Below are 19,174 nucleotides of genomic sequence, written 5' to 3' on the forward strand. Positions count from 1 at the left end.
TGAGAGCTCTGCTAAAGGTGAGGAATAACTCCCAAGATTTAAGTCTGGTTTCAGGGATTTTGGAAATAGATACATCTGCTAATGTCTATTATTCTATAGCTTTTGTCTTTTAAATAATCTTTATCATTAGGGAATAATCTAATATACATTATTTTTCAGTGGAAACAAGGGTTCTGCTCATAATTACTCAACTACAGCTGTTCTGAAAATTCCCTCAGCGTTGGATAAGTGTCTCAACAACCTTTTTTATTGCTTCCTCTTTTCCTGGCACACTCACAGCCTGGCTTCCTAAAGCTCCAATGGGTGACACTTATCCAAGTTAAATAAGGGAATAGTGAATGGAAACTTCCCAAACACCTGAATTCTTCAATCCTCAAAGTGAGTGGATCCTCTGCTTCCACCCCTGCCATGGCAGGGACACCTCCCACTGTCCCAGGTGCTCCAGCCCCAGTGCCCAGCCTGGCCTTGGGCACTGCCAGGGATCCAGGGGCAGCCCCAGCTGCTCTGGGCACCTGTGCCAGGGCCTCACACCCTCACAGGGAAGGATTTCCTCCAAATACCCAATGGAACTGCTCAGCTTAGAGCCATTCCCCCATTCCAGAGTCATTCTGGCTCCTGGCCCCTCAGACCCTGCATTGCCATGGGGCAAACAGAGAGGTTTTCACTTTGATTCACGTTTGGTTTGAGTTCAAACCCAACAGCTGTCAGGTTTCCAGCCCCCTGCATGTTCCTGAAGCCCCTTTGCATTGTGGTTCTACTGCCCTGCCTCTAATACCCCATTCCTGCCCATCCCAAACTGTGCAGAGCTCCACCCTACAAACCTCACCTCCCCAAACTGCCAATGCACAGAAAATCTTTGGCTCAGCAATTCTCCTGAGCCAAATTCTATCCATTTCAAGCCAGTTTACAGAAATACCTTCCAGATCTTGCTGCCAAACACCAGAACTGCAAGAATATCTCTGCTTTTCCCAAAAAGATTAAAGCCTTTTAGATAAGCACTGGTTACAGAAACAATATTAAAAGAGAAGTGCAGTTCTAGAGCTCCCTGACATCCTTCCCCTCCCCTGAGCAGCAACACTGGCTTAACTCCTATTTTCCAAGACCTCTTTGTAGAGTGAAATGGGATCCATCAAAGAACAGACTTTTTCCCTTGCCTCCAGTAAAACCAAGGACTTCTCTTGATCCCACGAGTCAGATCTAATCCTTGTGATTGGTTTTGGCTCAGCCCTGTAATCACTTATTTATGGCACTCTCTGTATCACAGGAGCAGCCTCATTAGAACAAACGGGGCAGTTTTTCATGTGCTCCTTTGGGGCCAGGGCCCCTCAAAGCCATTTAAGCCCCCAAGTCCTCCTTTAAGCTGGGCCTTCCCCTGGGTCCCCCAGGCAGGTTCAGCATCATTCCCATTCCAAGCTGAGCAGGGAGCTCAGCCCTCACTCCCACCCAGGGCAGCTGGCCCTACACTCTGTCCTCAGAGGAGGCAGAGCACAGCACTAATTATTTTAATGATTGGAAATGAACTGTGAATTTCTTAAGAGCCATTGAAGCAAAACACTTTGAGTCAATCTCCCCACATTAACAGCAGAGAGCTGGAGATTGCTCATATCTTTGAGATGATGAAGCACATCTGCTAGATTTCCCCAGCTAATAGTAGGCCAAGTGTTAAAACATCAAACTTTGCCTCCCATCCTTCTGATGAAATAAAGGAAAAGGACAAAGAAAGAAACCCCACACGGCACCTTCCACTTGAGCTGGAGTGCTCGTGTCCACGTGGGCATCCCCAGGGACAGCTGGCAGGGAATGGGCACGGCCACCCTGCTCCTGTGGCAGCACCCACCTGGCACTGGGATCCCCGGGTGGCTTGGGATGCTCTGGGGGATGCAGGGATGCTCTGAGGGATGCAGGGATGCTCTCAGGAATGCTCTGAGGGATGCAGGATGCTCTGTGGGATGCTCTGAGGGATGCAGGATGCTCTGGGGGATGCTCTGGGGGATGCAGGATGCTCTGTGGGATGCTCTGAGGGATGCAGGATGCTCTGAGGGATGCTCTGGGGGATGCAGGATGCTCTGTGGGATGCTCTGAGGGATGCAGGATGCTCTGAGGGATGCTCTGTGGGATGCAGGATGCTCTGCTGCACAGGCCCTGCATGCATGGCTGCCTCTGCAGTGTAGCATCTCCAAACCAGCAGTTATTCCTCTATCCCTGTTTGCTAATTCCTGCTCTAACTGTGCTGCTCATTGCCGATTTGCTTTTTCTTTGTATATCCAAGGAAATGCAAATATGGGATTTAATCAGGAGGATGAGCCACGACAGCCAGTGTTTGCCAAACAGTTTAGTGAGCGTGAGCACCTCCATTAGAGACAGAAGTTGCAGCAGCTTTAACAGACAATATTCAGGCAGCTCTGAGCATCCAAGCAGAAAGAAATCACCTAAAATTCATTTTTTAAAGTGCTGCCTGTGCTTGAGTCCCTTAAAAATAAAAACGTCATTACTAATTCAGGGAAGTTTTTTCATCCAGTCCCAAATGATGGCGTGCAAGTGTGGCACACACAGGCAGGGAACAGCCTCAGCCCTGGGCTGGGGTCAGAGCTGGCTCCAGAGAGCCCTGGAAGAGCAGCCTGGACACAGAGAGCTCTTCCAGCCTCTCCTGGAGGGGCAGAGCCATCCAGTGCCATTAACTGCTGCTGCTCGGTGTGGAGGCAGCATAATGTGCATCAGATTGCAAATGGAGCTGAGATTAAACACAGCTCTTAATGGCTCTGCAAACACATCTGGGAAAAAACATCCGAGCATTCACCACTAAATTAACTCCTCATTTTTGCCAATGTGGCCCTGTTTGCATTCCACTGCAGCCTGGCCTCTGCAGATGCCTTCCCTCAGCTCAGGCAGGGCTGGAGCTCCTTACTTCAGGAATAAACTCTCCTTTTTGCTGTCAGGCATAAAATGGAGCAGAAGGATTTCCACAGTGCTCAGCCCAAGGCTCCTGATGGTGGGTGATGCCAACCAGAACCTTCCACCTCAGAGCCTGGGGCTCACACACCACAGGCCAGCTCCAGGCCAGTAATTAGCAGAGCTCAGGAATCCAGTCTTTCTTCTTCCCTGCTCCAGGAACCCTTTGAGGAGATGGTCTTCTTCAAAGACATTCATTACTGGAATGGATTTAGCCCATTTCATTTCACAGGCTGGGCTGGAACAGGCCACAGAAGCTGAAATTCCAGCCTCAAGAGCCACCAGTTTAGTTACTGGTTTGGAGCAGGTTCCCAGAGCAGCTGGAGCTGCCCCTGGATCCCTGGAAGTGCCCAAGGCCAGGCTGGAGCCACCTGGGAGAGGGGAAGGTGTCCCTTCCACTGGGGTGGGATGAGTTTTAATGTCCCTCTCAACACAAACCACTCTCTGATTCTGTGATAAGTGACACCACACTCTTTCTCCTCCCTGACCACACATCTCAAGCTCTCCTGGAGACAATACCCAAAAGGAAAAATCAGGCACAATGCCATTTCCTCACTGTTAACATTCCCTTTCCTGGTCATCACCAGCACTCAGCCCTGTCCCACAGTGGCCATGCAGGACCCTGGGAGCACACAGAGCCCTCTGCAGTGACAGCAGCAGGATAATTCCCTTTTTACAAGGTGCTGCCAGCCTCGTGCCCAGGGCCAGTTGTACAAACCTGCCCCTCTTAGCAGAACCCTCAGTGGGGTCCCTGTCCTGCTGCTGCCCTGTGCTGGGACTCTGGCAGCAGAACCCTGCCCCTTCAGCCATGTTCTCATTTTTTAAACACTGAATAATTTAACAGCACATTTCTGTTCAGTGTTGTTCAACTCACATCACTCTGATGGCTTTTATTCCTCAGATTGAGCTGGGCCCTCTGCACATGCCCGTGGCTGATCCCAGAACCCCGAGTCCTCCAGCCCCTGTCCCAGCATCCCAGCCCTGTCTGTGATGGAAATAATCACATTTCACAGTCCCTGCTACATCCCTGCCTCCTCTGGGCTGCTGAGCCTCCAGCTGCCCCTGCAGTGCCTGTGCTTAGGCAGCCAAAAACCCCAGGGTTTGGAACAGGAGTGCAGCACTTCCTCCATGGAATTTTGTGGGAGAGCAGCTCAAGCCCTGGCCTTGCCCATCGCTGCCAGGGTGAGCTGGGAAACCAAACCCAAGATGAAATCTCTCCAGTAATTTTCCTCTTGCCCATTACCTCGTGCTCAGTACACCACAAGTGCACATTTCTGCGTGGCTCGGAGATAAAGGATTGTTTAGATGTTTATTAAACCACAGAGTTGAATGAAATCAGTCCCATTATGTTGTCTGGAGGATGGAAGTTAATTGGAAGACAGAATGATTTACTCCAGTTGGGGTTTGGAGTAAGTTAATGACAATGAGGATCAGAATGAGGGGTAGAAAATGGAAATTTTATTTTAATTCCTACTGAAGTACTTTTGTAAATGAGTGTGCTCTCGCCTCACTGTGAGAGGTTCCTCCCAGCTTGCTTTGCTGTTCCACATTTAAATGTTATCCCAGGGTTAAACACCATCACTGGACACTGCACAGCAACTTAATTTTCTAAATAAAACACCAGAGAGCAGCCAGAGTGGCAACTGGGGGGAATCTCCTGCACACAGAAGATCCAGAAAAACAAGTGCTGGGAAGCTGAGGAGCAGGGACACCCCACCCCTCACTGTGCTGCCTGAAGCACTCCCACAATGGTTTGGATCCTGTCAATCCAAAATGTCACCACTGTCGTTGGGGAAAAGCCAGTGTGGCATTTCCAGAGTGTTTCCACCTCTGCCTGTTGTGCCTGTGCTAATTTCTGCTGCTGAGGGGGATTTTTTGGGCAGCAAATGCCGAGCATTTATTCCCTAGAATAAAGACAAATAATAGGAAGGGCTCCAAATGCTCCCAGCAGCAGAGTGGCTGCACAGCAGCTCACAGAGCCCAGAGAAGATCTCACGGAGCTGAAGTGGGATTTATACTGCACAGAGATGGGAATGGGGAGAGCTGCACTCAGGGCAGGGAGGGGAAATGGGGCTTTTCCCACTGAAATGGAGGGAAAAGCCCCATCTGGAGGGGATTGCCAGGAGCCTGGGATGCCAAGCCAGGCAGCAGCAGTGTGGGGGCACCTCCAGGGCCTGGCACTCCTGCAAGGGCTCCCAGAAACTGGGAGTGCTCTTGGGAAATGGCAGGAAAAGAGATGCTGCTTATTTTCAGTGCCCTAAGAGCATTCCCTGCAGTGGAGATGGAGGGCAATGGCAAGAGAAGGAAAGCAGCTCCAGGGAGCTGTTGCTGTGCTGTCCCTCTGTGTCCCTGCCTCACCTCACAGGATGGATGGAGAGCAGGGATGCTCCTCTCACCTTGTGCTGCCTCCAAGGTCCCTAAAGGCCACACCTTTGCTATTCCCACTCCTCTCTGAGGGCACAGAGCTCCCTCAGCTCTCCTGAACCAGGATTAAATGGAATTTTGTGCATTTTTGTTGCTATCGAAGGATGGTCAAATTCCCCCATCACATCATGCCAGGAAATCCAATGGTTTCCTCAGCAACTTTCCATCCTCCTCCTCTCCCATGGGAGAATGAACCTCCTCCCTCCCTCCTCTTCCTCCTCTTCCATGAAAGAAAATGCACCAGCTGGCATTAAGAGAAAAACCCACATTTTCTTCTCTCCGCCTCCCCACCAAAACATTCATGAGTTTCAGTTTGACTTGTGTTTTCCACCACCAGTTTGGAGCAGCTTCTGGCTCTGCCTGAGCGTGTCACCTGCCTCAGGAGCTGGGGACAGCCCCAGGAGCCACTGACCCCTGATGGCACAGAACTTAATCCCACTGGCACAGCTGACCACATCCTCTCAGAGCTTCATTACAACCCTTTGTCCCCCCCATTAATTTCTTTTTACATCTCTCAATCCCTGCCTTCAGCAGTTGTTTACTGTTTAACCATCTCCTGCCATTGCCTGATATTCCCTTCCAGCCCTCCTTAAACATTTGGCTTCTCCTGCCCTTCCTTAGCTTCAACCAGCCCAGGACCAAATCCCCCCAAAGTCCTTTCAGATTAAACCTGCTTTGGTTACTCTAGTTGCTTTTCTATAAAGTATTTCCAGACAAGCTTGTAGCTCCAATATTTTGCTCCACTAACAAACCTGGAGCTCCCACAGAGCTCTTCTGGAGGCACCTGAGTTCAGCACAGGTTTAAAGATCACCTTTCCAGAAGCACCAGCTCTTACACCACTGGAAATTAAAACTATTAACATGGTTTGGATTATTTTGTCTGCAGGCAAAAGCAGATTGCCGTTGCAAGGGAATTATTCCTGAGATATTGCTCTCTGCTTGTTCCTTCCCAAGGACAGAGTGATAAAAAATTATGGAATGCCATAAGCTTAAAATATGTGGAAAAGGGAAAAATAACAAGTCTGCAACATTAGCAAGTGAAAAACGCCATGCAATTCAAATTCCTCTGGAATTTACAAAACAGAGGAGTTGTCAAGTGTCAGTCCAAGTTTCTCCTTGCAGTGTTTGTCACCCCCCCAAACCTCCCCCAAATTCCCAGCTCACACAGCAGTGGGAGCTCAGTGAGAATCCCTCTCCAGCAGAGGCAGCTCCCTTCTGGAGTGGGGAGGTCCCCTCCAGCTAAAGCTCATCCAGCTCCACCCCCTGACATTTTCCACCATCCCAGGTTGTTCCAGGTCTCATCCAACCTGGCCCTGGACCCTCCAGGGATGGGGCAGCCACAGCTTCTGTGGGCACCCTACTTTACAGTTCCTTTTGCACATCAAACATTAATTTTTTCCTGATTTTCCCACCTGTCCAACATCAGCCAGCAAGGACACCCAACATTAAAACACTTTGGCCAGGCTTTGGAAGGCTCTGCCCCTCTGCAGACACCATCTTCTGCTCAGAGGAGCAGGGGGTGTTGAGGCTGAGCTGGGTGACAGTGGCAGAGGACAGAGAGCTGGAGACACCTGAGGAGCTGAGGGAGATGCAGGGCACAGAGAGCTGGGTGCTCCAAAGAGCCCTTGGAAAGGTGGAGATGCTGGGCAGTGCTGGTGGAGTCGTGGGGCTTGAGGGGAAATTTCTGGAAGAGGGTTCTTTGTTCCCTTAATCAATGTATTGACCTAGATTCCTGTCAATTCCTGGATTTATCCCCAGGAAAAGATATTGTACTGCCTTTTCAGAACACACACACACAGGAGAAGAGATGCTTTACATGTCAAGCAGGCCCCTTTCCAATTAGAGCCCTTTGAATACAGTTCAGCAGCAGAGATATGAAATATCAGCGAGGCAGCCACAAAGCTCATCCATCCACTCCTGATTAGTTCCACAATACCTCCCATCCATGCACCACTTCAGGTGGAACGTTCTGCCTTTCCCTGCCTCCCGAATTCCGTTTATCTGAAGAAATATTGAGTGAGGCAGCAGGATGCAGCAGGATATTTGTCAGCGCATCGATCGGGATTTGCATGGCAGGGCCGTTTGTGTGCAGCCTGTTCCTCCCCAGCGTTAACCACGGCGTGAATTCCTGGGGAATTTATGGCCCTGTTCCTTCCAACGTGCCCTGTTAAGTCCCTCAGCTCCTGACAGGTCTCAGTTGCAAACCTGGGTTGTTCAGCACAAAACAAAAGGGCAGCGCTGCCCGGATCAATACGGACTCGTGGGAAGCTGCCAAGGGATATTCATCTCCCAGCCTGGGAATTACAGCAGAGGTTCTGCCTCTAGAGAGGCTGTGGAGCCAGGAATGCCCAGGGCCAGCAGGGCACCCATACCTGCATCCATTCAAACCCAGGGGAGGCTTTGAATCCATGAAATCTCCCTCAGAACTCCAATCCCAGTACCTGTTCCATCAAAGGAGACAGATCCGTGATCCACGTCCACTTGAGCCACCCAAAAGAGGGATATGCAAATATCTTCTTCACGTGCTGCATGTTCCAGTCATTCTTCCTCTCGTTATTCCCCTCATTTTACCTGTCACTAAGAGGCAAAAAAACCTTAACTTTTTGTTTTCCCAGTCCCTGATTTTCAGACAATGAGAATGAGATTCCCAAGATGGGAGCAGCGCGACTCCCAAGAGCCCCTTGAGCAGTTCCTATCATCCTGCTCAGCCATTTATATGGGAACAGAAACATTCCATTTATGTGGGAATTCCAGCCATAGATATGGGAATGGAAGCAGAATTCCAGCCATGGATGTGGGAATTTCAGCACAGCACAGGCTGGGTCTTGGATTACCAGGAATGGGTTTGATACAGGCAGCACTTGAAGCCCCCAAAGCTTCCAGCTGCTGAGGGGCACTGGGAGAAGCAGGTCCCAAAATCCATGCCATAAGTGCCAGGACCACATAATTAATAAAAACAATGATTTCTTACAGAGGATTTGACTTTCCAAAGGGTCCTGGAGGTAACAGAGCCCTGGTTTGAGTGAATCCTCATCCGTGGTGCCATAAAAATCTCATGGTTTTGACACAGCCAGTGGGGCTGTCCTTGGGATGAGGCAAAACCATCTGAGGCACAGATGGAGCAGGGCAGCTCCTGACAAAAAATAGACATTCCTTTAAAAATAGATGAAAGCAACATTTAATTCAGTTGAAAGGTGGAAATGAACCATTAAGAAATCCAGGCTCGTCTAAATACCTGCTTGTCATGTATATTTAATTGTTTTCATTTCCATTTGGATTGTGCTCTGCACTTACACAATGGCCACAGCTTGTCCTCAAGTGTCTGAGCACCAGAGGGATTTGAGAGGATTCTGAAAGGGAGAAGGATGCAGAGATTTTGGGGCAAAAATAGATGCCAAACCCACCCAAAAGGCTGTTAGGAAGAATTATTAGTCAGTCCTTGATAAAGAAATGCAAAAGCAGGGGTAAGTAGCAGAACAAACCCACATTACAAATACATCAGCCATAAAAAAAACTGCTGCTTGAAGGCCATCTGGTAGAACAAATCACATTTTCCTTCTTTTTCTTCAAACCAGGACAAACCAGTGGAAAGTATTGCTCCAAACCACTCCACTAATATCAGATCAGCTGCAAAAGATATTTCAGAAGCAGCTAATTACCAAACCTCTGATCGATGTGCAGTGGGATGAAGGTTGTACCTCCTGCAGGTTCCAGACCTCAGCTCCAAAGATGTTCTTCAGAGTCCTTGAAAAATTCATTTTCTTCACAACTCTCCTCATTATTTATTAATGACTGTTATTCTGAATTCTGGATCACCATCATTTCCTCAAGCAGGAGCATAACTTTTCCTTCTCTTATCAAAACAGGGTCAGGAACTCGAGTACCTGCCCCCAGGGTTTGAGTGTTCCCCCTTTTCTCCAAGCCAGGAGCCCTCATATCCAGAACTCACATGGATCCAGCAGGAATTTATGTGAGACCCTCAGAGTCTCCAATGTTTTCTCTTTAGAAATTCCTGCCAAGGGCGTTTGGTTTCAGCTGAGATAATGACATGCAGAGATCACAACCTTGCTGTGCTGGCTGTGCACAGAAGGTGATTTGTCAGCACAAGTGGCACTGGGACCACCAGGACATTGTTGCTGCACATCCACAATTCCAGAGGAATTCTGTTCCTGTGGTCCCAGGGCTGGTCAAGGATCTGACTGGAACTCCCTGGTCTTCCCAGCAGCTGTGGCCAGAGCTCCTCTGGCAGCTTTGCCATCAGAGCTGTGGCAATTAGGGGCATGGAAATTCATCCCAGTGGGTGCTTTCCTCATGGAAACGAGTTATTACACGGAGGTTCAGCTAATGTGAGCATAAAAAAATGATCTCTCTCCTCAGAGGGAGGACAGATGGTTCTCCCTCCTTGTGAAGGGTTGGTTTTTCAACACAAGCTGCCTCTCCAGTGGAGAGGAGGGGGGGAATCATCTCTTAATTACTGCTCCACTGGCTGGAAGCACATTCTTGGAGCAGAAGGTATTAGATGGAGTTTTCTTACACCAAAGTCAGACATAAAAAAGAAATCACAGAACTGTTTTGGTTAACAGGAGGAAAATTTATATTAAAAAACCCCACTAGAACTGGGTGATTCTTCCCCACTTTACACAGAACAGCTTGAATCAAGGCCAGAGTCTGTTTTCTTAGGAGGTGAAACACAAACACCCAGAGTATTAAGTGACAATTCCTTCATGTTCCTGAGTTATGGATTAGAAAAATCGTCTCAGCAGCACTGATCAATGGGAACTTCAAAGAGAAACACAGCCCATCCATTACAGTTCCTCCCAATTACATCCTTCTGCTGAGAACTGCATTTTATGTTCCTTCCAGGCTTCCAAAAAAGAGGGAGCAGGATTTTAAAAAACAGCTTCTAAGCGAGTTTTACCTTTCTATTGAATTTAAACACCACAGGACTGCTTAAATTGGGAGTCAATTCCATACCTCTGAAATGGAAGCACCATTTTCAAACCAAAACCAGAAACACCTCAAAGCTGTTGGTTCTTCTCATTATTTTCTTTCCTTTTTGTTGCTACTTCTTCAACAAATTTTGTCTAAATCCACAAATGATTTTGAGTAAAGTGAAAATCATTTACCTGATTTGGTTGGGTGAGCTGTGGGTTTTCATCAGGTTATTTCAACCTACTGATCTCTCTGAATTTTGGAGAGGAGTTTTGGGGTTGTTCCCTCCTTTTCTCCTGGAAACCACAGAGAAATGTGACTCCACCCTTCTCCATCCATCAACCAAAGGCTTCATTAAAGTGGAGAATCCCACCTGAAGCAAGGAAAACCCTGGAAAACAGGAAAAACAGCAGCAGCATCTCCTGAGTGTTGGTACTTTTCCATTGTGGGTTTTTTTTTACCTCCAGCCCATGGAGTGCCCAGCAGCTCCCATCATTCCCAAATGTCCTGTTGGAGATGAGCCTGTTCTGGATGGGGATTCCCCCCTGCTCCAAACCTGCCTCACGTTCCCTGTTCAGGGAGGAGCTCCCTGAGCCCTTCGGAGGGTTCAGGAGCAGTTCTGCACCCAAAACAGTGAATTACCCCCTGCTTTTCCTCCAGCAGTGGCTGATCCTGGCACACCGAGGTGTGACCAGCAGCATTTCCTTGCTGCCAGCTCTGGAACTCACCAGGGCTGCTGCAGCTGCACACAGCCCCCTTGGTGCCCAGGCTCCCAATTAACTGATGTGATCTTTAAAGATCATTAACCAGTCCTCACCCTCAGTGAGGTGTAACTTCGGAATCACCCCCTGGTCATCCAGAATTAGCCAGGCCTTTGTTGGGTTTGCAGGGCACAGATAACAATGGATTCTATTCAGGAAATCATGTACCAATTATCTCTGAAATTAGGCTGCACACAGGGGACTGCTGAGCTGCCGTGGAAAAATTGCAATTTTTTTCCCCACTCCCACTCCTGCCTCCTCCCAGCCCACCTCAGATCTCCCATCTCATCATTTATTTCTGCTGTAATTTGTTTTCACACAGCCCCACTCATTTTTTGAACACAAAACCCCTAGGTGGACTCAGTTTGTCTTGGGTGGATGCAGTACCCTTCACTTCACACCAATTCCTCAACCTCTCACAAATTTCTAAGCACAAACCTCTGAACAAAATGGGGCTTTGGTAAAAACTCTTTGTAGACGTAAAGGGAAGAGATTCCTTGTGGCAGCAGCAGAAAGAACAGCTGAATGTTCTTCAGCAGTGGCTGATTAATCCTCTTCATTCAAAAATCATTGAATTTAAAGGAATAAAACTGTTCTTGAAGCTCCTGCAGGGCAGAATGTTTAGCCCAGTTGAAAAGCTGTATCTCATCAATGATGGCTCCATTTGGCCAGCAATAAAGTCACTTCCTTTCCTTTTAATTATAATTATTATCATTTAAAAAGTCAGAGCAGTAACTGTGATTATTCCACATAGTTAAATGACTATTATAATTACTAATTTTAAAAAGATAGCTATATTTTAACAGAACAAACCAGGTGCCAACAATAGAGCTGCCTCCTAATGATCTAGATTTGATTTTGATGAACACAGAAGTGAAGGTTTGCACTTGAAGCCCTGACAGGAACCAAAGCCCATCCACCCTGGCCCAAACATTGCCAGTGGACAGCTGGAGTGCTCTGGGCCCATCTAGGTGACAACAATCTCCTTCTCCTCAGCTTCCCAAAGCTGCCAGTGCCACGCCCCATCCCAGTGATGATGGTTTCACTTGAAATCACACCGGGCTGGACAGCTGCCCACGTGGAAAAGCTGCTGTGCATCCTGGGGTTAACGTGCTGCTGTGTAGAAATCAGGAAAAATGCAAGTTCCCGTTCCACCCTGCAGAGAGGGAGGTTGTCTGGGGGTTTTGAACAGGAAGAGCTGCAGCTGAGCCCTGCCTGGAGGGTGAGCAGCATCAGCAGCTCCCAGGGCCTGACCAGCACTGTTCACTGTGACCTCCCAGGAAAACCTCCAAGTGCTGTTTCCCTGCTTCAGCCATTCCTCAGCCCTGAGCAAAGGAGCATTTTTCTTCAAAAGACCATTACTTGGATAAATCAAGCGTGGCACTGTGGTGTCAGGGCAGAGCAGCAGGGCCAGGAAGGACAGAGCCACTCGAAACACAAACCACCCACCAGCATCTGTGTTCTGGATCTCTTCCAAGGAGACAAAGCTGATTTGGGCATTTCGTTATTTACATCCTACCAGCCCAAGTCCTTTTGGGGGTTTTGAATTGCACAAAGCATTTTTCTGCTCCTTCCAAAATGCTCTTTATGTGGAAAGCAGCAGAGAGGAGTCTGTGTTCCAGCAGCTCTGGAGCAGCTCTGGAGCAGCCCTGCAGCTCTCCAGCCCTGTCTGCTGCTCCTGAGCTCCTGCCAGCAGCCAGGGAGGAGGGCACAGCCTCCAGAGCCATCATCCTGCCTGCCCTGGTGGCACAGGAGCCTCAGAGCATGGCTGGGATGGGATCTCCCCGTGGAGCATCTCCCAGTGGCATGATGGAATTTTCTCTGCCATGCAGGGACTGGCCATGAACAGAAGATAATTCGTAATTAATGGCACATTAACAACAGAGATCTCCTGGAGGGAGGATTGGTTGTGGGAGAGATAAAGAAAACTGCCCAATGAACAGAAGATAACAGCAGAGAACTGCCCCAGCTCTGACAGATGGTAACTGATACACACCCCTGCCACATGTCACATTTCCAGCCCAAGACACTTCCCTCTGCCCAGGCATCCCACTCACAGATCCTGCACAGGGCTGAGTGCTCACCTGTCACTTGCCAGAACAGGTCCCAGCTTTGGGCATTTTTCTAACAGCAAACGGGGGTGTCAAAGAAATAAATGTTTACACAGCACGTTGGATCTATCACTGGAGTAAATCAGATGATGGTGGGGGAAATAGGACTGGAAGTTATCTACAGGCATGGCAGTTTGAGAGATCCTTCTTCCCAAAATACCTGAGCCAGGGAATCTCTCTGGAAGCTCAGCACACTGAGCCCAGACCCCAGGCTGGTTCCATACCAGTGCCTTTGGTCTTTAATCACTCCAGAGACACAACTCCCACTGAGATCAGCACAGCTTTTGCATTCTTGCAAAATCAGCATCTCTTTTGGTTTTTTTTTAACAGCAAAATCACATACTCAGCTTCAGGGGGAACTGGGTGGCAAAACCCCAGTGAAATCCCAGGCAAGTCTCCCTTTTGACCTGGCTGAAAATTAAAAATGCAGTAAATAGCACTCAGCAGGAGCTGAGGAAATGCTGCAAGAGCAGTGAGTGGGATCCTTGCTTTGGGCACGATGTGTAGGAAAGTAGGTGCATATAAATACACTTTTAAAACATCAAGATTCATGTATGAACTGAAAACAAAGACTTCCTACATACCCACACAGCAATCCTACACACAGACACGAGGCTTCTGAATTTGGGTTAGAAACACTGAAGAGGCAATGTTTATGTACCTGCTTCTCTATGAAAATTGTTTTAAAATGAAACAAGAAGGGTGGAGAGGATCTTTTTAAAAGGATGGAGTGACAGGGCAAAGGGAATGGATTTAAACTGCCAGAGGGCAGCAGGAGATGGGATATTGGGGTGGAATTGTTCCCTGGCAGGGTGGGCAGCCCTGGCAGTGCCCAAGGCCAGGCTGGCTGTGACTCTGAGCAGCCTGGGGCAGTGGGAGGTGTCCCTGCCATGGCAGGGTGGCACTGGGTGTGATTTAATGTCCCTCCAACCCAAACCATTCTGGGATTGTGTGATTTAAATGTATTTAAACCCTGACCATGCAGCAGCAGCCCCACAGAAGTGAAACCAGTTCATGGCACAGTGGGGCAGGACCTGTGTGTGCCCCTGGACAAAGCCAGGTTATCTGAGGCAGCAGCACCTCCCTGCCCTCCCTGGCACAGAACGAGGAGCTCGTTAATTAAGGTTATCAAGCTCCCTGGCATGGCTTTCAGTGCAGAGGAGAGGAGGCTCTCCCATATCAGCTGATTTATGGGATCCTCAGGGCATTTTGCTCGTGTGTCCAGAGCCCAACTTTTCCTTTTTTTAAGCAATCCCAAAGCTTGACCTGGGATGGCCTCAGCGTTGTCCTGGCAGTGCCCTCGTGGGCAGGTCCTGCCAGCCAGAGCCAGAAGGGGATGCTCTGCTGCATTCCTGCACCCAAATCTAGATCTCATAAAATCACAAAAGCTGTATCAAACCCCGTCTGCAATTCCTTCAGCAAAATCCTTCTGGTTTTATTTTAGGCATAGGTTGTTCAAATTTTCAGTACCTTTTGTGTTAATAATATCAAAATAAGTTAAAACGTTTATATATAATAACCTTCAATAATTTGAGTGTTGATAAGATCAAGCAAAGTTGAGTTTCACTATGTTTAGGTCTAAGTACTCTTAAGTTACATTTTATCACTTTGATATTCTGTTAAGTTCATTATTCCTTGCCACCAGAGTTCATTAATTCCAAGTTTAAGTGTTGTTCAATATAAATTACCCTAAATTTTGTTAAAAATCATTTGTCTAAACACTAAGATAAATAGTTTATATTCTACTGGATAGAATAGAATAGAATAGAATAGAATAGAATAGAATAGAATAGAATAGAATAGAATAGAATAGCTGGATATTGCCATCCCCTTCCAGTGCCACCCTCGGGCAGCTGTGGGTCCTCTGGAATTTCAGGGCACAGAGCTGGCAGCTTCCCAGGAGAGCAGGGAATAGTTTTCCCCCCTCTATATTTTTGTATTTACTAAGACGTTACCTTACTCTGGGAAACAATCTCTTAGTCTATGAGTTATTCCTGTGGGTAGAAATTTTTTTTTTCCTAAAGATAAACCAGCCTGACAGAAATTGATGAGTTTATCAAATTTTTAAGGGACTGAAAAACTCTTAAACCTAACTTAAGATCCAGTTTTCCCTGGCAGTATCTCAGCCCTGGTAGAAGCTGGAGATATTGCAGTGTAAAACAGAGATATTCCCAGATTTATGGTGAGCCTGACAATGATTATGTAGCCCATTGAGATGGAGTGGTGTGATTTAGTGCTTTGGAGGCATTTGTCAGGGCTGATGAATGCATCTGGTGATTCAGGCAATGAAAATGTGAGAGTTCCAGATAAAGGATGCTGCCTGACACACGGGGTTATGGCAGGGGCTATGGAAGGGGATAAAATTTTTATTTGTTTCTCATTTAGAGTGTTAGAGGGAGATGGGAAGGAAGATAAACTTCCCTCAGCTGAAGAGGTGACAGAGAGACAATTAATTAGTGTATCCTAATGAATTTGGCTTTCTAGTGTCCCTGGTTTCTCACCTGCCACCACTCACCTGCACAGGGCATCCAGGTGGGCATCTCCAGGCTCCCCCAGCATTCCCAGCTCTGCAGAAAGATGTGGAAATACTGATTTTCTCATCTGCCTGCTGTGGAGCACACTAAGGTTTGACACACAGCCAACTGGAAATGAGAAATTGCCTTTAGATGGGTCCAAAATATGGGCATTTCCTTAGACAAAATGAGTTAAATGAGCTTTTGAAATTCCAGCCATATCCAGACAATTTACAGCTCTTTCTGGTTTCAAGTTCCCAGATAGAAACAGGTTCTTAGGAAAACAAAGTATTTTGAGATGTGCTTTCTACTGAATTTGTACACAAATCCCAGAGTGCTTTGGATTGGAAGAGACTTTAAAACCCATCCCATCCACCCTGCCATGGCAGGGACACCTCCCACTGTCCCAGGTGCTCCAGCCCCAGTGCCCAGCCTGGCCTTGGGCACTGCCAGGGATCCAGGGCAGCCCCAGCTGCTCTGGGCACCTGTGCCAGGGACTCAATAAAATATTTCCCATAATTGAATCAGGTATGAAACACCAGGCAGAGAGAACCCAGGCCAGAGGCTGTTCAAGGCAAAGAGGAAGGAAATTGAGGATCCTGTTGCTTCAAGAGCAGGGAAGAACAAGCCTTACTGCACTAATGCACATTTCTGAGTCAATTACGTGCCAGTGCTGGTCCATTTTCCTGGAATGTTTTATTCTGAGGCTTTCAGATGGAATGCACTATTTTAACTAAGATATATAACTACATACATTTTACCTTATATTATTTAGGGTTTCCAAGGACAATACATTCCATTCTTATTCAGCAGAAGCAAACCCATGCTCAGCTCTCACTTAACAAAACCAGCCTGAGCTATGCTAGAGCATCAATCCATAGAGAAGTACTTAGGAGGAATAAATTGATTTTCTCATTGCTCTACGTTGGCTAAAAATTATTCGATTATGTATTTAGCTGCTAATGGAAACTCATTAGTAGATTTTCATTTCATGCTTGTTTGCACCTGCAATCCATTTTTCCCTGTCCAAAGCACTGTTTCATTTCAGTTCCGTGCTATAAATTTCCTTGCATATAAACTGATAAGCGTCAGCCAAAATTCAGTGTACGTGGTCTGAAATAGCTCAGGGCCATCGCTTTCACAACAGCATCATTAAAGCAGCAGATCCCCGGTGATTCAGGGGGCTCGTTAACTGTGCGTTTGATGGCCTAACTTGCCTCATTGTTTACTCATTAACTTTGTTATCCTCGTTAGTGTCAGCTCCTTGACATTGTCCTGTTGGCTCTGGGCTGCCCCAAGCCCCACGAGGCTCCTGAGCATCTTTTTAACCCAAAGATGGGACATCCCAACTTCAGAGCCCCTCGTTCCCACTCCCTGCTTTTCTGTGGGATGGAAATTCAGGGATGTTCAATCGAACCCAAGCTCAGTGGCCTCTGGCTCTGTCTGGAGGGAGAATCTGTGGGAATAGCACCCAAATCCAACAAAACCAGCTTGAGTTTCTTCTCCCCATCCTTCTCCAGCTTCCTGGTGGGTTTGTGCCTTGGGATCTGCAGGAGGTGCAGCACAAGGCCCCGCGGCATTCACATTCTCTGAACAGAGAGAAACACAATTCTCTCTCAGGACGTTTTCCTGGAGAAGCACAGAGAGAAGAAGAGAAAACAATTCTTATCTCTATTCTCTGCTCCTGCTGTTTTTGCACATGTGGAAAGTGTTATGGAGATTGTTTACCTGAAGTGATTTGTCAGTTGGATTCTGCTGAGGTTGTTTTGTTCCCTTGGCCAGCTGGCTCAAAGCTGTGTCCAGGCTGTCTCAGACAGTCATGGGTTTTTCTTTAGTATCTTTTGCATAATACAGTATAGTTCTCTTTAGTATAGTTATAATACAGTATCAATGTAATCTAGTATAGTTTTAATAAAGCAGTTGTTCAGCCTTCTGAATCATGGATGCCAGTCATTCCCAGACGTTGGGGTTGCCCTGAATTGGGTAGGGCTCTGCTTCCCTGGGATCTGCTTCCACTCCCACCCAGAAACCCTGCCCAGTTTAGGCTCAGCTCTGCCTTCCCTTCTGCCCTTTCATCTCCCGGCTGGGAGACAGAGCCCAGGCAGACCCCACACGAGGGAGAGCAGAGCAGTCACCCTGATTTACCCTTCCAATATCCCTTCAAGCATTCCCAGCTCAGTCCCAGACCACGCTGCGCTGCAGCACTGGTGGGGCTGGGAAAGCTCCAGCTGGGAATGAGGATGCAGAGATCAGAGGTGCAGGAATGGCAGATCACCAGAACCTGCTCCCTGTGAGCTGCCAGGCATTTTATTTTGGAGTAACCCACGTCCAGGTTAGTGAAGCAGAACCTGATCACAATAATTATGTCACTTTTTGTTTTCATAGGAAGAAATTAATAAGTTGTTCAGCTTCAGCAGAACTACTCTGAATTGATCCAAATATGAGAACTGACTCTCAGTGTTGTGTACTAGCGCAGCCCCCACAGAGAAAAATGCATGTGCTGTAAAAATATCTATTTTATCAGGTAGCTCAAGCCTCTGGGGTCTGCCTGCATTCCCCACCCGAGTAACTGAGAGCAGGAACAGCTCTGAATGTGCTTGTTAAGTGGGCCTGATCAATACAAATCTATTTCTCAATTAAGTAGAAGATCCTGGTGTATGTGTGTTGCCTGCAGGCCAAAAGAGTTCAGAGCAAAACTGGATTCCAGAATACAAAGTTGTGTTGTTTTTGCTCTGTCTTTTAAATGAGCTTTACCAGCATGCAACTGCAATCCTTGTGAACTCTGCAGATTAAATTTCCTTGCAGTAATGACCACTAGGAATTAGTGAAATGTTAATCTTCCCACCTGCTGTGTATGATTATACACGAGTCTAATCAACCTGATTACAAAAGAAAGTAATTTCTGCTTTTACAGGGTTTTTGTTGTTGTTGTCTGCTTTAGTTCTTCCTGAGGAGCCGTGAAATTCCTTACCCTGTATTTTAAAGCAAAAATAATGATTAAATTAAAATGTGTAAAGGGGAGCAATGGAGGCTGATAGTAATTGCTTTACAAGAGATACAGTAATTGATGCTCTGAGGATTTATTTGAAAGCATGGAAGTGAATTAGGAACCTGCTTTATCTGGATTTGCTGGCTCTGATGAAGTCACTGCTTCTTTGTGTCTTGGTTTTCAGCTCAACTCTTCTTAATGAGAATGCTAATAATTACAGTGGCACTAAATTGTTTTAGGGACACAGGAGGATGAGAGCCACATTTTAATGTCATTTAAAGCCACAGTCACCTTTCTGCTGCCAACCCTGATAAGGAAACTCACCTGAATCCATCAGAGATTGGATCCATCCAACTCCTGGAAAATTCCAGCCATATCCAGACACGTGGGTGATTGTAAAGACAGCCAAAAAGCTACATCTGATTGTATTTCTTGGCTTAAAGCTTTGTTAAGGCTGGGCCCACCCACCTTGGGAACAGGTGCTGCAGTGCAGAG

General features: G+C 47.3%; 1 protein-coding gene and 1 long non-coding RNA gene across 5 annotated transcripts in view; both read right to left on the bottom strand.

Moving 5' to 3' along the window:
* Nucleotides 1-15,819, bottom strand: part of CRBN (cereblon) — a 42,577-nt gene extending 26,758 nt beyond the window's left edge. For 3 of the 4 annotated variants that reach the window (XM_064433125.1, XM_064433123.1, XM_064433124.1), the window contains exons 1-3: nucleotides 15,693-15,819; nucleotides 10,500-10,695; nucleotides 7,815-7,950 (exon numbers count right to left, since the gene is read on the bottom strand). The gene's annotated coding sequence lies outside the window, so the exon portion shown is untranslated. The remainder of the gene's footprint in view (nucleotides 1-7,814; nucleotides 7,951-10,499; nucleotides 10,696-15,692) is intronic. The other variant, XM_064433126.1, reaches the window with a different exon arrangement.
* Nucleotides 15,820-17,256: 1,437 nt separating this feature from the next.
* Nucleotides 17,257-19,174, bottom strand: part of LOC135308226 (uncharacterized) — a 110,341-nt gene continuing 108,423 nt past the window's right edge. The window contains exons 11-12 of the long non-coding RNA XR_010368764.1: nucleotides 17,419-19,161; nucleotides 17,257-17,319 (exon numbers count right to left, since the gene is read on the bottom strand). This is a non-coding gene — a long non-coding RNA (uncharacterized LOC135308226). The remainder of the gene's footprint in view (nucleotides 17,320-17,418; nucleotides 19,162-19,174) is intronic.

Source organism: Passer domesticus, chromosome 9 (assembly GCF_036417665.1).
Source record: "Passer domesticus isolate bPasDom1 chromosome 9, bPasDom1.hap1, whole genome shotgun sequence".
Taxonomy (NCBI): Eukaryota; Metazoa; Chordata; class Aves; order Passeriformes; family Passeridae; genus Passer; species Passer domesticus.